Source organism: Artemia sp. Qi Xiang Cuo, chromosome 16, assembly GCF_049724085.1.
Source record: "Artemia sp. Qi Xiang Cuo chromosome 16, ASM4972408v1, whole genome shotgun sequence".
Taxonomy (NCBI): Eukaryota; Metazoa; Arthropoda; class Branchiopoda; order Anostraca; family Artemiidae; genus Artemia; species Artemia sp. Qi Xiang Cuo.
In genome coordinates, this window is record NC_142809.1 from 54334127 (window position 1) to 54351562 (window position 17436).

The 17436-nt window shown below is 34.6% G+C and overlaps 1 protein-coding gene across 1 annotated transcript in view; it reads left to right on the forward strand.

Annotated features, from left to right (window-relative positions):
* Positions 1–319: 319 nt before the first annotated feature.
* The window catches only part of RpS7 (ribosomal protein S7), a 47048-nt gene continuing 29931 nt past the window's right edge, over positions 320–17436 (forward strand). Inside the window, exon 1 of the mRNA XM_089102549.1 lies at positions 320–390. The gene's annotated coding sequence lies outside the window, so the exon portion shown is untranslated. The remainder of the gene's footprint in view (positions 391–17436) is intronic.

The window sequence follows — 17436 nt, forward strand, 5'->3', positions numbered from 1 at the left end:
GCTTTGGCCAAGATGACGATTCACCCTGTCCATAAAAGACGCTTTGGATGTTTACTTGCAGCTCAAGAAGAAGCGATCCATTTGAGGAAAAGTGTAGAACCCAGGTAGAAAACTTTGTCTATTATTTACCTTTATGCCCAGAATTTCAAATGAAAATTTAACGCTTGCAATCATCTATCTCTTATTTTTCTGCCTTTGCCAAAGACAGGTTTCTTAGCTCTCAGAAAAATCAATTAAATGTAACTGCCAGCAAGCGTCGCAATGTAACGCAAGCAGTGAATTTTTCGCCAGCGCTAATAAAATGATAACACTGTCATACTTTCACCCTTTTCATCACTTAGCCAAGAAAAGATTACTGAAACTAAGAAACAAAATAAAATAAAGAAAAAGGTATCCTTTTCGATCGAATTCCTACGATATTCAATAGTCCTTTCGTTGTACTCTGAATAGATAGTAAAGTATAATCTTGAACTATGGTAGGATTAGTTGCACGGAATTTTGCTGACTGGCTGTTAACAAATTAGCGGTAACTCCGGAGTTCTCTTCACAACTAATATTAAAATTTTAGACGAGTTACATTTTGCTATCTTTTGAAGGTTTTAGGTTATGAAATTTCAGAGATGGATCTACAGACTAAAGTATGTCCTTGGAAGTTATTCTGAAGTAACTACCTACACTCCTCTCTTTAGAGGGCACTGGGTAAATTTTTGGCTAGTCATATTTTTGACTTTATCAATAAAGTAAACATAGCACTCGATGCCTTTTTTTTATGCTCTTTCTAAATGTAATAATCATTTTTTTTTTGAAATGAATTTTACCCCTACCTAGATATATACCAATTCAGGGTATATAGGCTATTTGGACATCAGGGGGGTGGGGGTAAATTTTATTTCTGATGTAAGTGAGAGGTAAGTTTTGAACTTTCCCCCACCTCCCTAATGTGCACATACATACCCTGAATTGGTATAGGCTATATAGGGGTGAAATTCATTTCTGACTAAAATGATTATTATATTTTGAAAGATTATTAAAAAAGGTATTGAGTGGGTAAATTTTTACCCACTCAATACCTTTTTTAATATTATTAAGTGAGTAAATATTATTGACTTAGGCTACAAATAAAGTGAATATACCACTCAATGCCTTTTTTATGCTCTTTCCATATATAGGCTAATAATCATTTTTGTCAGGGTAAATATATACAAAATTATTATTGAGTTAGGAATAAAGTGAATACACCATTTGATGCCTTTTTTTATGCTGATTATGAATATAATAATCATTTCTATTGGAAATGAATTTCAGTCCCCCCCCCCCTCTCTATGTATGCCACTTAAGATATATATTTGGTAAAATTCTACTTTAGCTACTTTTGACCATCTTGGAAAGGGGTTAGGTTAAGAAAATGAAACTTTCAGGGATGGGTATACAGGCTATAGTGTGTCCTGGGAAGATATTTTGAAGTATCTACCTCCACTCCTTCTCCCTCTAGAGGGTCCTGACCTTTGATGACCTTTAAAAATATGTGAGCTATAAAAGTGAAACCTTGCAAAATAGATCTTCAGCTTAAATAAAGTAAAACAAAATTGTTTTCAGCTTCACAACTTTGCTCAATCCCAATTTATAAGGTTTTAAAAAAATCCAAATACATTTCCTAAATTTTGGAAATAAACTATTTATATGTCTTAAAATTCTGCTCAAATAACTGAAATTGCATTTTCAGAGCTAAAGCCAGAGAAAAAGAAACTGATAACTGAAAATTAATTGTAAAATGTTGTTTTGTCAAAATTTCAATGGGTATAGACCTGTCATGTAGGCAAATTTCATGACCCTCTAGAGGGAGAAGGAGTGGAGGTAGGTACTTCAAAATACCTTCCCGGGACATACTTTAGCCTGTAGACCCATCCCTGAAAGTCTCATTTTCCTAACCTAACCCCTTCCCAAGATAGCCAAAAGTAGCTAAAGTAGAATTTTACCATATATTTTTACATCAGGGTGGAGGCAAATTTTGTTTCTGATGTAAATGGAAGGTAAGCTTAAACTTTACCCCCACCCCCTCTAATGTAGGAATATATGGTCAATATCTACAAAACATTTTATTGAGTTAGGAATAAAGTGAATAAACCATTTAATGCCTTTTTAAAGCTGATTACAAATATAATAAGCATTTATATCGGAAATGACTTTCAGCCCCCCCCCTATATATGGCAATTCCGGGTTAGGTTAGGTTAGGTATAGCCTATATAGGGGGGGGGGCTGAAATTCATTTCCGCTATAAATGCTTATTATATTAGTAATCAGCATAAAAAAAGGCATCAAATGGTGTATTCACTTTATTCCTAACTCAATAATATGATTTGGTAGATATTGACCAAAATATATACCCTGAATTGGCATATATAGAGGGGGGGGGGCTGAAATTCATTTCCAATAGAAATGATTATTATATTCATAATCAGCATTATTTGAAAAAAACTACGTTTTCTAAAGAGTTAAAGAGGCTGAGTTACAAGGTCGAACCTTAAAACGTACAGGGATTAGGAGGCACAGTTGGGGGGCTGCCGCCCCAAACCCCCGCTTTCGCAGCCTTTAAATAAAAAAAAAATTTAAACTGAAAGTAAGGAGCGACATTAAATCTTAAAACGAACAGAAATTATTCCGTATATGAAAGAGGCTGTGCCCTCCTCAACGCCTCGCTCTTTACGCTAAAGTTTTTATTGTTTAAAAAAAGAGTTGTGAGAAAGTCAAACTTTAGCGTAAAGAGCGAGGCGTTGAGGAGGGCACAGCCTCTTTCATATACGGAATAATTTCTGTTCGTTTTAAGATTTAATGTCGCTCCTTACTTTCAGTTTAAATTTTTTTTTTTATTTAAAGGCTGCGAAAGCGGGGGTTTGGGGGCGGCAGCCCCCCAACTGTGCCTCCTAATCCCTGTACGTTTTAAGGTTCGACCTTGTAACTCAGCCTCTTTAACTCTTTAGAAAACGTAGTTTTTTTCAAATAATTTCTGCACGTTTTTGTACAGTTTATTACTTATTATTGCTTGACTAACTGTTAGCTGATCGTGTCAGGAGTTAAAGTTGGGGGCTGCCGCCCCCCAAACCCCCCGCTCTTGAACATTCTTGTGTTAAGGCTTTTAATTCCTGAATACTCAAATCACGTCGTACAGGGTGCCTCCTAATCCCTGTACGTTTTAAGGTTCGAACTTGTGACTCAGCCTCTTTAACAGCCCCCCAACTGTGCCTCCTAATCCCTGTACGTTTTAAGGGTCGACCTTGTAACTCAGCCTCTTTAACTCTTTAGAAAACGTAATTTTTTTCAAATAATTTAAAAAAGAAACTGAGTTTCTTTTCAAAGTATATAAAAAAGTTGCTCTGATGGTGAATCGAACCCGAGTTTTCCGCCTGAAAGTCTAAAGTCTCAGCCGCTGGACTATACAAACACAATAGTAATTGTTGTTTAGCAAATAGAAGGTATTTTCGACGCAAGCAAATTCCCAAAAATCTTGATATGTGGTTTTTGGAAAACAGGGAAGGAGTGATCTGATTGAGCTGAAATTTCGAGGATAAGCTCCCAGGCCCAAGGAAAGCTTATCCTCTAAATTTCAGCCCGATCAGACAACGTTAAAGGGGGGCTGTGGAGGGAAAAATTAACATGGGCTAATATAGGAAAACGAGGTTTTTCGTAAATGTAAATTCGGGGGATAATTTTTTCGGTCTGAAAATATCAAAAGGCCCTAACAGGTCGAATTCTGCTTCGAATGAGTCCTCATTCAACCGGATCCGTTGCCAACTGTGGCCTGTAGGCGTGGCTAAGAAAAAAAAAAAGAGATGAAGTTTAAGTGGCTATATTTGGTTTTTTGAAAACAGGGAAGGAGTGATCGGATTGAGCTGAAATTTCGAGGATAAGCTCCCGGGCCCTAGGAAAGCTTAACCTCTAAATTTCAGCCCAATCGGACAACGTTAAAGGGGGGCTGTGGTAGGAGGGTCCAAACTTCCGGCCCAGTTTACCCCATGAAGATAAAGTCGGAGGAGGATGAAATTTTGCAAGTTTCTTAGTTTGAGCTTGGGCTACAAAATGCAATTACCGCCGTCTCTCTGCGACCTCTAGGACCTGAAATCGCTTAACATTGTGGTGGGTCGCCTCTTTATAGAGGCACAAGTGTGCCTCCTTGATAAAAAAGGCATCAAATAGTGTATTCACTTTATTCCTAACTCAATAATATGATTTGGTATACATTTACCCTTGTCAGATATGAATTTACCCCCACCCCTATATACCAATTCAGGGTATACATTTGAACATTAGGGGGGTAGTGTAAAGTTTAAACTTACCTCACATTTACATTATAAATAAAATTGCCCCCCCCCCTCTAATGTGCAAATATATACCCTGAATTGGTATATATAGGAGTGGTGATAAAATTCATTTTCAACAAAAATGATTATTATATTTGGAAGAAGCATAAAAGAAGGCATCAAGTGGTATATTCACTTTATTTGTAAGTCAATAATATGATTTGGTAAAAATTTACCATTGAGTGGTATGTTTACTTTATTTATAAGTCAATAATATGATTAATGAAAACTACCAGGTACTGAACTGATATACTTGTCTTATGAAGTGAAACCTTGCAAAATAGATCTTATGTTTAAATCATGCAGGCCCACAAGAAAAATATTTCAAGCTTTGCAACTTTGCTCATTCCCAATTTATGAGGTTTTAAAGATCTGCAAAAGCATTTCCTAAATTTTGAAAAACTTAAAATTTTACTTAAATGACAGAATTTGCAATTTCAAAATGGAAATCAGAGAAAAAGAAACTGAAAATTAAGGTATAATGTTGTTTTGTCAAGATTCTAATAGGTATAGCCTAGACCTGACAATTAGGCAAATTCCTTAGACTTAGAAAGCAGAAGAGGGTTAACATAGTAGCTTGGCAAGGCCTTCCCAGAGTATGTTTTTGGCCCTGGATTGATTAGTGAGTTTCATTTTCCCAACTTTACCACTTTCTAGTATATCAAAAAGTAGCTTGCCTAGAATTTTACAAAACATAGACATAAACTTTGTAATTAGAATTTCATCCTGATTTCAAATATAACTATCATTAGCATTGAAAATAAATATAGCCTATCTGTTTATACTTAGGCATTTTGAGAAGATAAGAATTCTTACTTCATAATATGCAGAACTATTGTAGCTAATCATTCATAGATGCACTTCACTTTACTTTTGCCCCAATTCTCCTATTGTGCAAATATTTAGTCCAAATTATACATTTTGTGTACACTTTGTAATATGCCACTCTTTGTTTCAAGTTTGTATCCACAATTAAAGCAACATCAATGAAATAAATAAAATAAAAATGCATGGGAAATATATAGGCTAATTTGGGCTCTATATTTGCACATTAAGGGAGTAGTGCTCTTAGGAATGATTAACTACAATGTTTTTGTGTATCATAGAGTAGGCCTAAGGATTATCTTTTTACCATGTTTCCTTTCTCTCAAATGACCCAGTTAAACACTGATACTGAAATCAGTACTGAATTTGATACTGAATTTGATACTGACATCAATTGAATCAGATACTGAATTTGAAGAAAATATGGTAAAATTCTAGTTTAGCAACTCTTTGTTGTCTTGGAAAGGGGTTTGATTAGGAAAATGAAACTTTCAGTGATGGGTCTACAAACTAAAGTGTGTCACATGCACAATTTAGACCATATTGGACGGTCAACTATACAACTCAACAGCAACAAGGGATTATAGAAAAGTCTGAAATACATTGTGTTAGTTCCCAGTGACAGGCTTAAGGATTATAGCTTAAATTTGGACAGTTTGAAGCTTAAAGTAAATATTTTCAATTGAAATTGGAAGTTAGAGAAGAATTATAGCTGCTCAAGTTTTTCAGGGTACTTTATTTAGTATACAGTCCTACCATCTATCAACTACTTTCTTTTCTTCAGCGTGTGATCAATATGCCACCAATACAATATGATATGACTAATACCAATATGATCAATAGTGCCACCACAATCATCATATTGTATAAATAAGAAAAGCTGTTAAAAACAGAAATAGTCTATACATAAAAATAACAGCCTACCACATGATAATTGGCCAAGGTTTGTTTTCTTCTCCTACATTTTGATTAGTTCCATAGAGTGAGCTTATTTGGATTTTTATTCCTCATTTATTGCTGGCTATGTTTACTAGTAGCCTACAGTTGTGACAGTGGAGTACTACTAACTATACAAGTGTATGTTCTGCTTTGTTGTGTTACCTCTCACCTTAGTAGTTTTGGTAGCCTCAGTATACTTGATTATTGATTATAGAATCTGCACACCTATTGGAAGTTTTGGAATTATAGCCAGTTTAGTAGCCTATTTACCAGTGTGATGCCCCTCCACAAAGTAACAAACGTCAGAAACTAATTACTCCTGAAAAAAGTATTGATAAATGTGCTGTTGCTGGGTGTTTACTTGACAACAGTTCTTGTGCTATACAGTGCGATAAATGTAACCAATGGTTGTGTGCACAATGCCTATCAATGTCCTCCTCTGAATATGATATCTTTGTAAAAATGAATGACTGACTTGGTAGCACCTGGGTATGCCCCATGTGTAAATCTAGAGGTTCAGCCCAGTAAGATCTTCCCCAGCTGCTGAAGTCAGCTCTTAATGAGCACTGTAGTGAAATGAAAGCTATGTATGTTGGTTTTCAAAATGGGTGAAATTCACACCTCTCTTGAAGGTATTAATGCTAGAGTTCAGAGTCTACAAAATATTATCTCATCTAAGGTGTCCATGGCCAATGTTGAGGAAATAGTCAATCATACCATTGACATTAAGCTGAAAACTGAAGTTCAAAAGATGGTGCTACAAGAAAATGACAGACTGAAAAGACGTATGAATTTAGTTACATATGGTGTTCCACCCTAAACCAATGACTTACAGTTCTTACAAAATTTTCTTAAAAATATGTTTCAAATTGATGTAGATGCAGTGACCAATTTGCAAAGGATGACAAGGAATAACCCCAACTCAAATGCTCCCAACTCATCCAATTAACCAGATCCCTTACCGTTCTCAGTCAGTTCCTTTAAAACTAAAATTGACATCCTAACATAGTCCCGCATTAAAAAAAGGAGACATTCGTTTCTATGCTGATAGCTCAAAAGAAGACCGGGTACACAGAAAAGAATTAGTAGAAGAAATCAAGAAAAGAGCTGCTGCTGGTGAGCAAAATTTAGGAATTAAAAATGGCTGTATAGTGACAAAAAACGTGCTAAAATGGGTTGACATTACCCCAAACAACAGAATGGCCCTTTAAAAACCTTTTCCCTGCCTCTACATAGTATTAACAAGCAAAGTAATTTATCTGTTCTTTATATAAATGTAGACTGTTTATCTACAGAAATTGATGAATTTCATGCCCTAATATCACCCCACAAACCCCATGTTATTGTTATTACAGAAGCACTACCCAAGAATTGTCAGCACCTAGCTATATTTTTCCAGCAAGTGCCTGATTATAATCTCATTATAAATAATAATTATAAGCATGGAATTTTCATTTATGTTCATACCTCATTTAAGTATATTGAAGTTAATGACCCAATTTCTTCAATTATAAGTGAATCCTTCGTAGTTGCTGCAAAATTACCTGGGTCCTCAATTGCTTTTAGAGTTGTAGCCATTTATTGTAGTCCTAGTGTTTGTGAATTGTCTTCATTTAATAATAGAAAAATATTGCAGTATTTATCCACTGTCTCTTTATCTAGTTCTATGTTTCTAGTAGTTGGTGACTTTAACCTACCTTCTATTGATTGGACATCAGGTACAACACAACTTTCTGATGAGTCAATTGAAAATCATTTCCCAGAAACTTTACAAGAACACAATTTGTATCAGCACATTCAAAACCCTACTCGTTTGTGCGCTAATTCAACCCCTTCAGTTTTAGACCTTGTAATTACAATATCACCAAATGATGTTACCAGTGTTGAATTTTTGCCACCACTAGAAAAAAGTGATCACTTGGTATTGGTGATATCACTAAATTGTGTGATAGGTCGTTATGATATTCTAAATCGTTCTCCCAAATATGATTATGATAGAGGAAATTACATTGCATTTTCAGATTATATTTCATCTCTTTCTATACAATAGGAGTTACAGCAATGTGATGCTACTGTTGATGCATCTTTTTGATTTTATTAAGCAGGCCCTTATAGAAGGTAAGGATCAATATGTACCAATATATACTAGTAGACAGTTTTTCAAAAATAGACAGATCCTTCCTTGGTATATTGTACAAATGCTAAAAGAAGAAGGTGATAGGTGGCATGATCATTTAAGATTTAAAACCTTAGATTCTTGGTCAAATTATAATAGAGCAACTAAATTCCTTTGTTTAAATCATCAAGAGGTGGAGACAAATGTTATAGCATCAGTCCAAAGTTACCCAAAAAGATTTTGGAAATATGTGAGAAGGAATCAAGTTTCAAAACCCTCATCATCCACTTCCTTTATAAATCCCAAAACTTTTTTACATATATATGATGATTTTGCAAAATCACAACTTTTCAATAAGGTATTTGGTTCAGTTTTTAATCAAACACACACCAAAACACACTCAGTTTATTCCTCCAGATTTAACAAAAGAATTTGTTGATTCAGAGTTTACAGTCCAACAGGTTTATTTGACACTCCAAAATCTTGATCCAGGAAAGGCACCAGATATTGATGGATTTTCCAATGTGATGTTACGTGAACTTGCATCAGTGCTTGCTGGGCCACTCACATATCTTTTTAATCTTTGTCTCTCATCTGGTAAATGTCCTTCAGCTTGGAAAAGAACTATCATTAGGCCATTGTACAAGAATGGTTCAAAGTCCCATTTCAATAATTACAGACCAATTTCAAATACATCAATCTTTTCCTGTATACTGGAGAAAATTGTGGTGAGTAGAATCCAAGCACATTTTGAGGAAAACAACTTATGGCATTCTGCTCAGCATGGTTTCTGTAAACGATGATCTTGTAACACGCAACTTCTTGAGGTGATTTGTGATTTTCAATCGATGGCTGATAATGGTATTTTGTTTGATTGTATTTATATTGACTTTTCCAAAGCATTTGAGAAAATTTCCATTCACACTTCTGATAAACAAATGTCAACTATATGGTATAGGCCCACAAACTAAAGCAGGGATAACAGATTATCGTACAAATAGAAACCAAGAGGTTGCAGTAAGTGGTGCTTTGTCATCACCTATGTCTGTCATAAGTGGAGTTCCACAAGGCAGTTGTCTTGGGCCAGTACTCTTCTGCCTTTTTATCAATGATTTACCAGGCGTTGTTAGGAATTTGACCATAAAAATGTTTGCAGATGATGTAAAAATCTACTGGCCAGTCATGAGTGAACATGAGATTTCTTTACTTCAAGAGGATTTGGTTGCTCTTGGCCAGTGGTGTACTGCAAACTCTATGTTCATTAATGAAACCAACTGCAATGCTGTGCACTATTTGCGTAGACTCCCTCAGCATTACCATTACTTTGTTTTTGGTAAATTAATTTCAAGTGTAGAATATGTCCGTGACCTTGGGATTTGTTTTGATTCAAGTCTCAAATTTAATAAACATGTATCAGATATCACCCATAAGGCTAATTACCAATTATTACATCTAAGGCGTACTTTTTTCTAAGTTTAATCTTCATTCACTGATTTCACTTTATGTATCCACTATACATCCAGTACTTGAGTATTGCTCATCAGTATGGTATCCCCTTAATAAGAGAGATAGAGAGAGGGTTGAGAGAGTGCAACGTAGGGCCACCAAACTCATACCATACCTGAGTCATCTACCTTTCCACCAGAGAATGCATAGACTACAGTTGCCTTCTCTCCAGTTCAGACGTGATAGAGCCAATGTAATAAATACATTTTGCATTGTTAGGAATATTGATAATATCACCCCATCTCATTTTTTCACTTTTACAGAATACAGTAGTACCCGTAAACACCAACACAAAATTTACCCACCATGTTCACAGAAAAGATTAGGCCAAAACTCTTTGTCTAGCCGAGTGTGGAAGACTTGGAATTCACTTCCATCAGAAATAGTTGCTAGTACCACAGTCCAGTCTTTCAAAAGTAGTTTAGCCTCTACAGATTTCTATACTAGGTCCTATCACAATCCATTTTGAAATTATTTTTACTTTTGTATAACCTGATTTGCGACAGTGTGACAGTTATTTTGCAAGCTTACTTTTTGGTAGGTTTCAATTACTAACAGATATGTTTCAGTTAAGTTGGTATGTTATTGTATGTTTCAGTAATATTGTTTTCCCAATGTTTTTCAGTTACTGTATGTTTTTGTTATGTCATTGACATTGTTATAGACTTTTTTATAATTGTTTTGTGCAACAAGCTTGTTAAAGCTTACTGTATCTTGGTATTAATAATATATTTGGACATTAATAGGGAGAGTGAAGTTCATTCCTGACACAACTGAATATTACTTGTGTTCAGGATGAAATTCTGATTCTAAAGCTAGGTTATGTCTGTTCCTTAGCTATCCCAATATTCTGTTTCCTTGGCTCTCTCAGTATTCTGTTTCCTTGGCTCTCTCAGTATTCTGTTCATAAAAATTTACTGATAGCATAGCCTATCTCCAAACAGTTGCCAGGTTTTTGGCAGAACAAATAACCCAAACTGTTGCAATTGTTAGCCCTAAAATACAAATGCTATTATATTGCTTTTGTTGGAAAAACAAGGAAAAAATACAATTGACATCAGATAACCTACATATAAATATAGGTCAAAAGCAAAATAAGATCCCAATGAACAAACAAAAATTACCACCAATCCATGTGTGCCATTGTAAATTTGACTAGTCTTTAACTGAAATTAAAAAAAAATATATATATAAAAGTTAAATTATTCTCTATATACTTTGTTTATTGCATGCATACCATGATCTTATTTCCTAGTACCAAAATATAAGTAAAGAGTAACTTGGCCCAATAGTAGCCAAAACTCCACAGAATGGGGATAATTGATAATTGTGTTTGCTTTAGGTTTAAACCTTGCTTTATTAGCCCATTTAATCCATGAAACCTATGTACTTAATTATTATGCATAATTAGGCATTAAATCTTTATCCATTATGTTCAAAACCTTGAGTAATAGAAAATCATACTAAAACCACAAATTTAAAAATGTTTATTGTTGCTCTAGGTTAAATTAGGTGTAAACTTAAGAAATGTCAAAATGGCTCAGGAAAAATCAAACATTTCCCACAAAACAATTTCCTAGGACCACAATTGCCATTAGGGAAAACAAATAAACTGGCACCATGATCCTTCTTCTGGCATAAAATGCAATCCACATTTCTGCAGTAGGGAGCTTGAAACCTCTACAGTAAGCTTCTCTTATACATTAAATCTGATGGTAGAGATTTTGTTTTTCCTGTTCTTTCTCTGTTTTTTTCCTCTCTTTTCAAAAATCACAAAAATTTTCTCTGGCTCATAGTGTTTGATGGGTTACATTAACCTTACTGAATCTTACATGTTTGGAATCACCATAAAAATTTAATTTATTTGATGAATTTATTGTTATCTGAATTCTGGTTTTTGAGTTTGAGTCATATTGGGCCAAGTTGCTCATTACCCAAAGTTAAATAATGCAAACTGTTTGATACACATTTTAGCTATTAAAATTGTGTAGGTTTTTCCATCTTCTTGAAAGGGATTTATCTGTCATAGAATGCCTTTGCTTCTCTGTTTTGTAGATATGACTTTTTAATGATCTACAGGCTTCCACAACAATATTAAATTGTCTTTTATCATCAATGCTGGTCATGTCAAAATTCAAAAATTTCTAAAAGATAACTTCCAAAGAAGAACTTCACTAATTGAAAGACAAAACTTTTTTCTTCATTACATTCTTGGTATTACAGATACAGGCCAACACTTACTGGAGCTTGCAACCTTCCTGAAATAAGATACCTTCCCTGTTACAGGGTTGGAGAAATCAGATGCAGTCTGAAACCATATATCACCTTTTCCTGAAAAGGAGAGATACCAAAATTCACTCTATTCACCTAACAGTGGTCAGCATCCTTTTTGGCCAAACAACAAAACCTGATGTCTGGACACTGCAGCTTTGGAGGGGGGGGGGGGTTTGGGGATTACCTTCTCTGATTAAAATTTTTACATTTCATTTGGATTTTTTGCTTATATTTGAATTCAGAGAACTGCTGTAAATAGTTTTTCCCCAGACGCCACCAACCCTAGGATCAACTCTTGTTTAAAAGAAATAGAGTTGTGAGAAAGTCAAACTTTAGCGTAAAGATTGAGGTGTTGAGGAGAGGACAGCCCCTTTCATATATGGAATACTTTCTGTTCGTTTTAAGTTTTAATGTTGTTCCTTACTTTCAGTTAAAAAAAACTTGTTTTTATTTATTTAATTTTTGAATGTTTTTGAATTAATGCAGTTTTTGATTTTGGCTTACTGTATGTGAATAATTAAAAAAAAATTGCATATTAATTTTACTTTTATTTGGTTAAATGGCCTCCTTGAAAGTTGTTTAATTTGGTTTACAAACGTTTTTATTAGTAATAAATATATGTAATTTACAAATTAACTTCTGTAACAAACTTCTATATTCATATATTTTTAATATGTATATTAGGGGGTTTGCCCCCTAGTCAATACCTTGCTCTTTAAGCTAAAGTTCAAATTTTGTTCCAATTCTTTAAAAATGACTGCTTAATCACAAAGGCTGTTAATTAGAATAAATAGCTCTTATGAAAGTACTAAAAAATCTTTGGCTTAAAGAGCAAGGTATCAAACTAGGGGGTGTACCCAATCATATGCGCAATATTTTCTGTTTGTTTTAAGTTTTGATAATGCTCCTTACTTTCAGTTGAAAAACTTGTTTTTTTTGTAATTTAATTTTTGATCTTTTTTTAAATAATGCTGGGAAATCTGGCATCCCCTTCATAGCAATGTCCCTTCCCCCATGAAAACTTCCTTTATGGAAAGATCCTCCCACATAACCTCCAACCCCCTCCCCTACCCCTACCAGAAAAATCCCCCTTGAAAATGTCTGTATGCTTCCCAATAACCAATACTATATGTAAACATTGGGTAAAGTTCATAACTTTCAGCCCTCCCCCTGGGGGCTTCAGGGGATTAAGTCATCCTAAAAGACACAGTTAACACATTTTTGACCATGCTGAATAAAATGGCTCTCTCAAAATTTTGATTGGGCAATTTTGGGTAAAAAAGAGTATGGGAGGGGGCCTAGTTGCCCTCAATTTTTTTTGGTCACTTATAAAGGGCACTAGAACTTTTGATTTCTGTTCCAATGAGCCCTCCTACGATATACTAGGACCACTGGGTCGTTGTAATCACCCCTGGAAAAAAAACAAAAAAATAAACACACATCTGTGATCTTTCTTCTGGCAAAAAATCAAAAATTCCACATTTTTGTTGATAGGAGCTTGAAACCTCTACAGTAGGGTTCTCTGATACGCTGAATATGATGGTGTGATTTTCATTAAGGTCCTATAACTTTTATGGGGTCTTTCACCCTTTTTTTAAAAAATCAGCCAAATTTTCTCAGGTGCATAACTTTTGATGGGTAGGACTAAACTTGATAAAACTTACATATTTGAAATCAGCATTAAAATCTGATTCTTTTGATGTATCAGTTGGTATCAAAATCCCATTTTCTAGAGTTTTGGTTACCATTGATCTGGGTTGCTCCTTACTTACAGTTCATTACCATGAACTGTTTGATTAAGCTAGATTACCTTATCTTAGTTTCTCTCTTACTGCAAGATCCTTCTCCTAGATTGAATTTTTACAACTAACAAAATTAAGCCTGTCTCCTTGGCTAATTTTGTTGTGATAGCATTCAGAATGTGAAGTTGTTATTTTTGTTATTTTTTAAGTTTTCATTCTGAGTCAGTAATAAGGATATATGTCTACTTTTTAAAAGCCAGAAGTAACATAAAAAGGCATCAAACTTTTGTGCTTATTTATTATTTTTATTGTCATGGTCTACAGTCTACATACTTTTTTTTCAAGGGATGGTGATGAAGATATGGGGTGGGTTACCCACAAATGAGAAGGGGGTACCCACAGTCCAAAAAAAAACACATTATAATTATATTGTGGTCCAAGAATCCAAAGAAGGTAAATAGCCCAATAAATATAATAAACAGGATGTTTTTTTTTTTCATTTCAAAAAAATTCAAGTCCAAAAGTAGTGGCATTTTGAAGAATCATAGCCCAAAAACCTGCCCTGCAAGTTTTAGTCACTTGTCCTTTGAAACTGAAAATTTAATACCCAAACCTGGCAACACAGTATCTCTATTGTTTTGTATATGGTGATTCATCATGTCTCCTTTCATAATAGGTTTCACTACAATCTTGACCTGGTGAAAAACATTTCATCCAATGAATTCAACAAAGTTTTGTATAAAAATATTATCCTTAAAAGTAGCCTACCTTAAATTTCAGCTTAGAGTAATTTAAGTTACAAAATTGAGCATGATTCAAAATGTGAATAGCAATGGAAGGAAACAAGATAATTTAATTAAAAGAAGCATGCTGTATATTATACAAAAGAAATTTAACAATTTTTATTGATTTTAGAAAACTTTTACCATAAAGTTTTTTTCAAAGAAAAGTAATGAGTTACATTAAACCAAAGGTGGGTAGAAATAAGGTCATATAATTTCGAAAGTGTAAAAGTACCATAAATCCATAGATTTTAATACAATGGTAATTTTTTTTACCTCTGACAGGCTATGAATAAAAGATAAGTTCATATAAAACAATTTTATCAAGGAGGCACACTTGTGCCTCTATAAAGAGGCGACCCACCACAATGTTAAGCGATTTCAGGTCCTAGAGGTCGCAAAGAGACGGCGGCAATCGCATTTTGTAGCCCAAGCTCAAACTAAGAAACTTGCAAAATTTCATCCTCCTCTGACTTTATCTTCATGGGGTAAACTGGGACGGAATTTTGGACTCTCCCACCACAGCCCCCCTTTAACGTTGTCTGATTGGGCTGAAATTTAGAAGCTGAGCTTTCCTATGGCCCGGGAGCTTATCCTCGAAATTTCAGCTTAATCCGATCACTCCTTCTGTTTTCAAAAAACCAAATATAGCCACTTACAATTCATTTCTTTTTTTTTCTTAGCCACGCCTACAGGCCACAGTTGGCAACGGATCCGGTTGAATGAGGACTCATTTGAAGCAGAATTCGACCTGTTAGGGCCTTTTGATATTTTCAGACCGAAAAAATTATCCACCGAATTTATATTTACGAAAAACTTTGTTTTCCTATAATAGCCCATGTTAATTTTTCCCACCACAACCCCCCTCGTACGTTGTCTGATCAGGCTGAAATTTAGAAAACAAGCTTTCCTGGGGCTGGGGAAATTATCTTCGAAATTTCATCTCAATCTGATTGTTTCTTCCCTGTTTTCCAAAAACCACATATCAAGTTTTGCTTGCGGCAAAAAGATTCATCACCTCACTAAAAAACAATTTGAATTATGTCTCTGTAGTGTAGCGGTGATACTTCTGGGTGTCAGGCGGAAAACCCGAGTTCGATTCACCGATAGATCAAATTTTTTATATACTGAATTTAAATTAAAAAAAAAAATTCAGTTTCTTTTTTAAATTATTTGAAAAAAATTATGTTTTCTAAAGAGTTAAAAAAAATGAGTTACAAGGTCGACCCTTAAAACACCCTGTCGAGAAAGAAAAGAATAATACACAATCATCTAACAGTTAGTCAAGCAATAATAAGTAATAAACTGTACAAAAACGTGCAGAAATTATTTGAAAAAAACTACGTTTTCTAAAGAGTTAAAGAGGCTGAGTTACAAGGTCGAACCTTAAAACGTACAGGGATTAGGAGGCACAGTTGGGGGCTGCCGCCCCCAAACCCCCGCTTTCGCAGCCTTTAAATAAAAAAAGTTTTTTAAACTGAAAGTAAGGAGCGACATTAAATCTTAAAACGAACAGAAATTATTCCGTATATGAAAGAGGCTGTGCCCTCCTCAACGCCTCGCTCTTTACGCTAAAGTTTGACTTTCTCACAACTCTTTTTTTAAACAATAAAAACTTAAGCGTAAAGAGCGAGGCGTTGAGGAGGGCACAGCCTCTTTCATATACGGAATAATTTCTGTTCGTTTTAAGATTTAATGTCGCTCCTTACTTTCAGTTTAAAAAACTTTTTTTTATTTAAAGGCTGCGAAAGCGGGGGTTTGGGGGCGGCAGCCCCCCAACTGTGCCTCCTAATCCCTGTACGTTTTAAGGTTCGACCTTGTAACTCAGCCTCTTTAACTCTTTAGAAAACGTAGTTTTTTTCAAATAATTTTCACTAAAAGAATAGGACATTTTTCATGTATGTGGACTAGCTTTTAAATCCCCTCTTATAAGAATGTTGCTGCCAATAAATACAAATGATCCTTGATGTTAGTTGAAGAGTGCTTCCCTTTTAGCCACTGTTTTCCAAACTGGGAGGTGCGCCTCCCTAGGGAGGCATGGACTAGTCTATGGGGAGAATCAAATATTAGACAGGATTGAAAATCATATTAAATGAAATCAAAACTTTACAGTCATGCAAGATATGCTAACCTTTTTGAAACTAGCAGAGTTTACTGGCCCAGGCTAAACAAAAGCTAGATGAGTGTCTTACAGTGAAATTACTGAGATTTTGTAGATGCTGCTGGATAGCTCCTTCAGGGGACAATCAATAGATGATCATCAGAGACAATCTTGGCAATCAATGTTTCTTGAATCCACACTTCAAATTCAAAATTCCCCTTACAAGTTACAGAAGGAACTGATGTAGCTAAAACTGCATTTTTAATCGGATATTTTCAATTGGTTGAAGAGAATAATATAGCTGAAGATAATATCTTTTTTGAAACTCATTCCTTGCAAAGTCACATCCAGTGAAATTTTAATATAATTGACTTTTTTTTTTTTTTTTTTTTGAGATAGGCATACTGTGGAATAATACATACAGTGCAAAGTCAATGTCAGGACACAAAACTCACCTTCTAGCACTAATTAAAATGAAAACACTTGATGTCCTCTGGACTCACTGCATGCTCTATAAGGCAGCTCTTAAATAAGATTAAATAAAAAACAACAAGTTTTTTCAACTGAAAGTAAGAAGCAAGATTAAAACTTAAAACAAACAAAAATTATTACAAACATGAGGGGGTTGTCCTTTCCTCTGTACCTTGCTCTTTATGCTAAAGTTTGATTTTTGAGTCCAGTTATTGAAAAATTACTCCTGATTCACAAAGGGTGTTTAATTAGGATAATAAGCTCTTTTAAAAGTTCTAAAAAAAAACTTTAGTGTAAAGGGCAAGGTATTGAGGAGAAAGCAAAC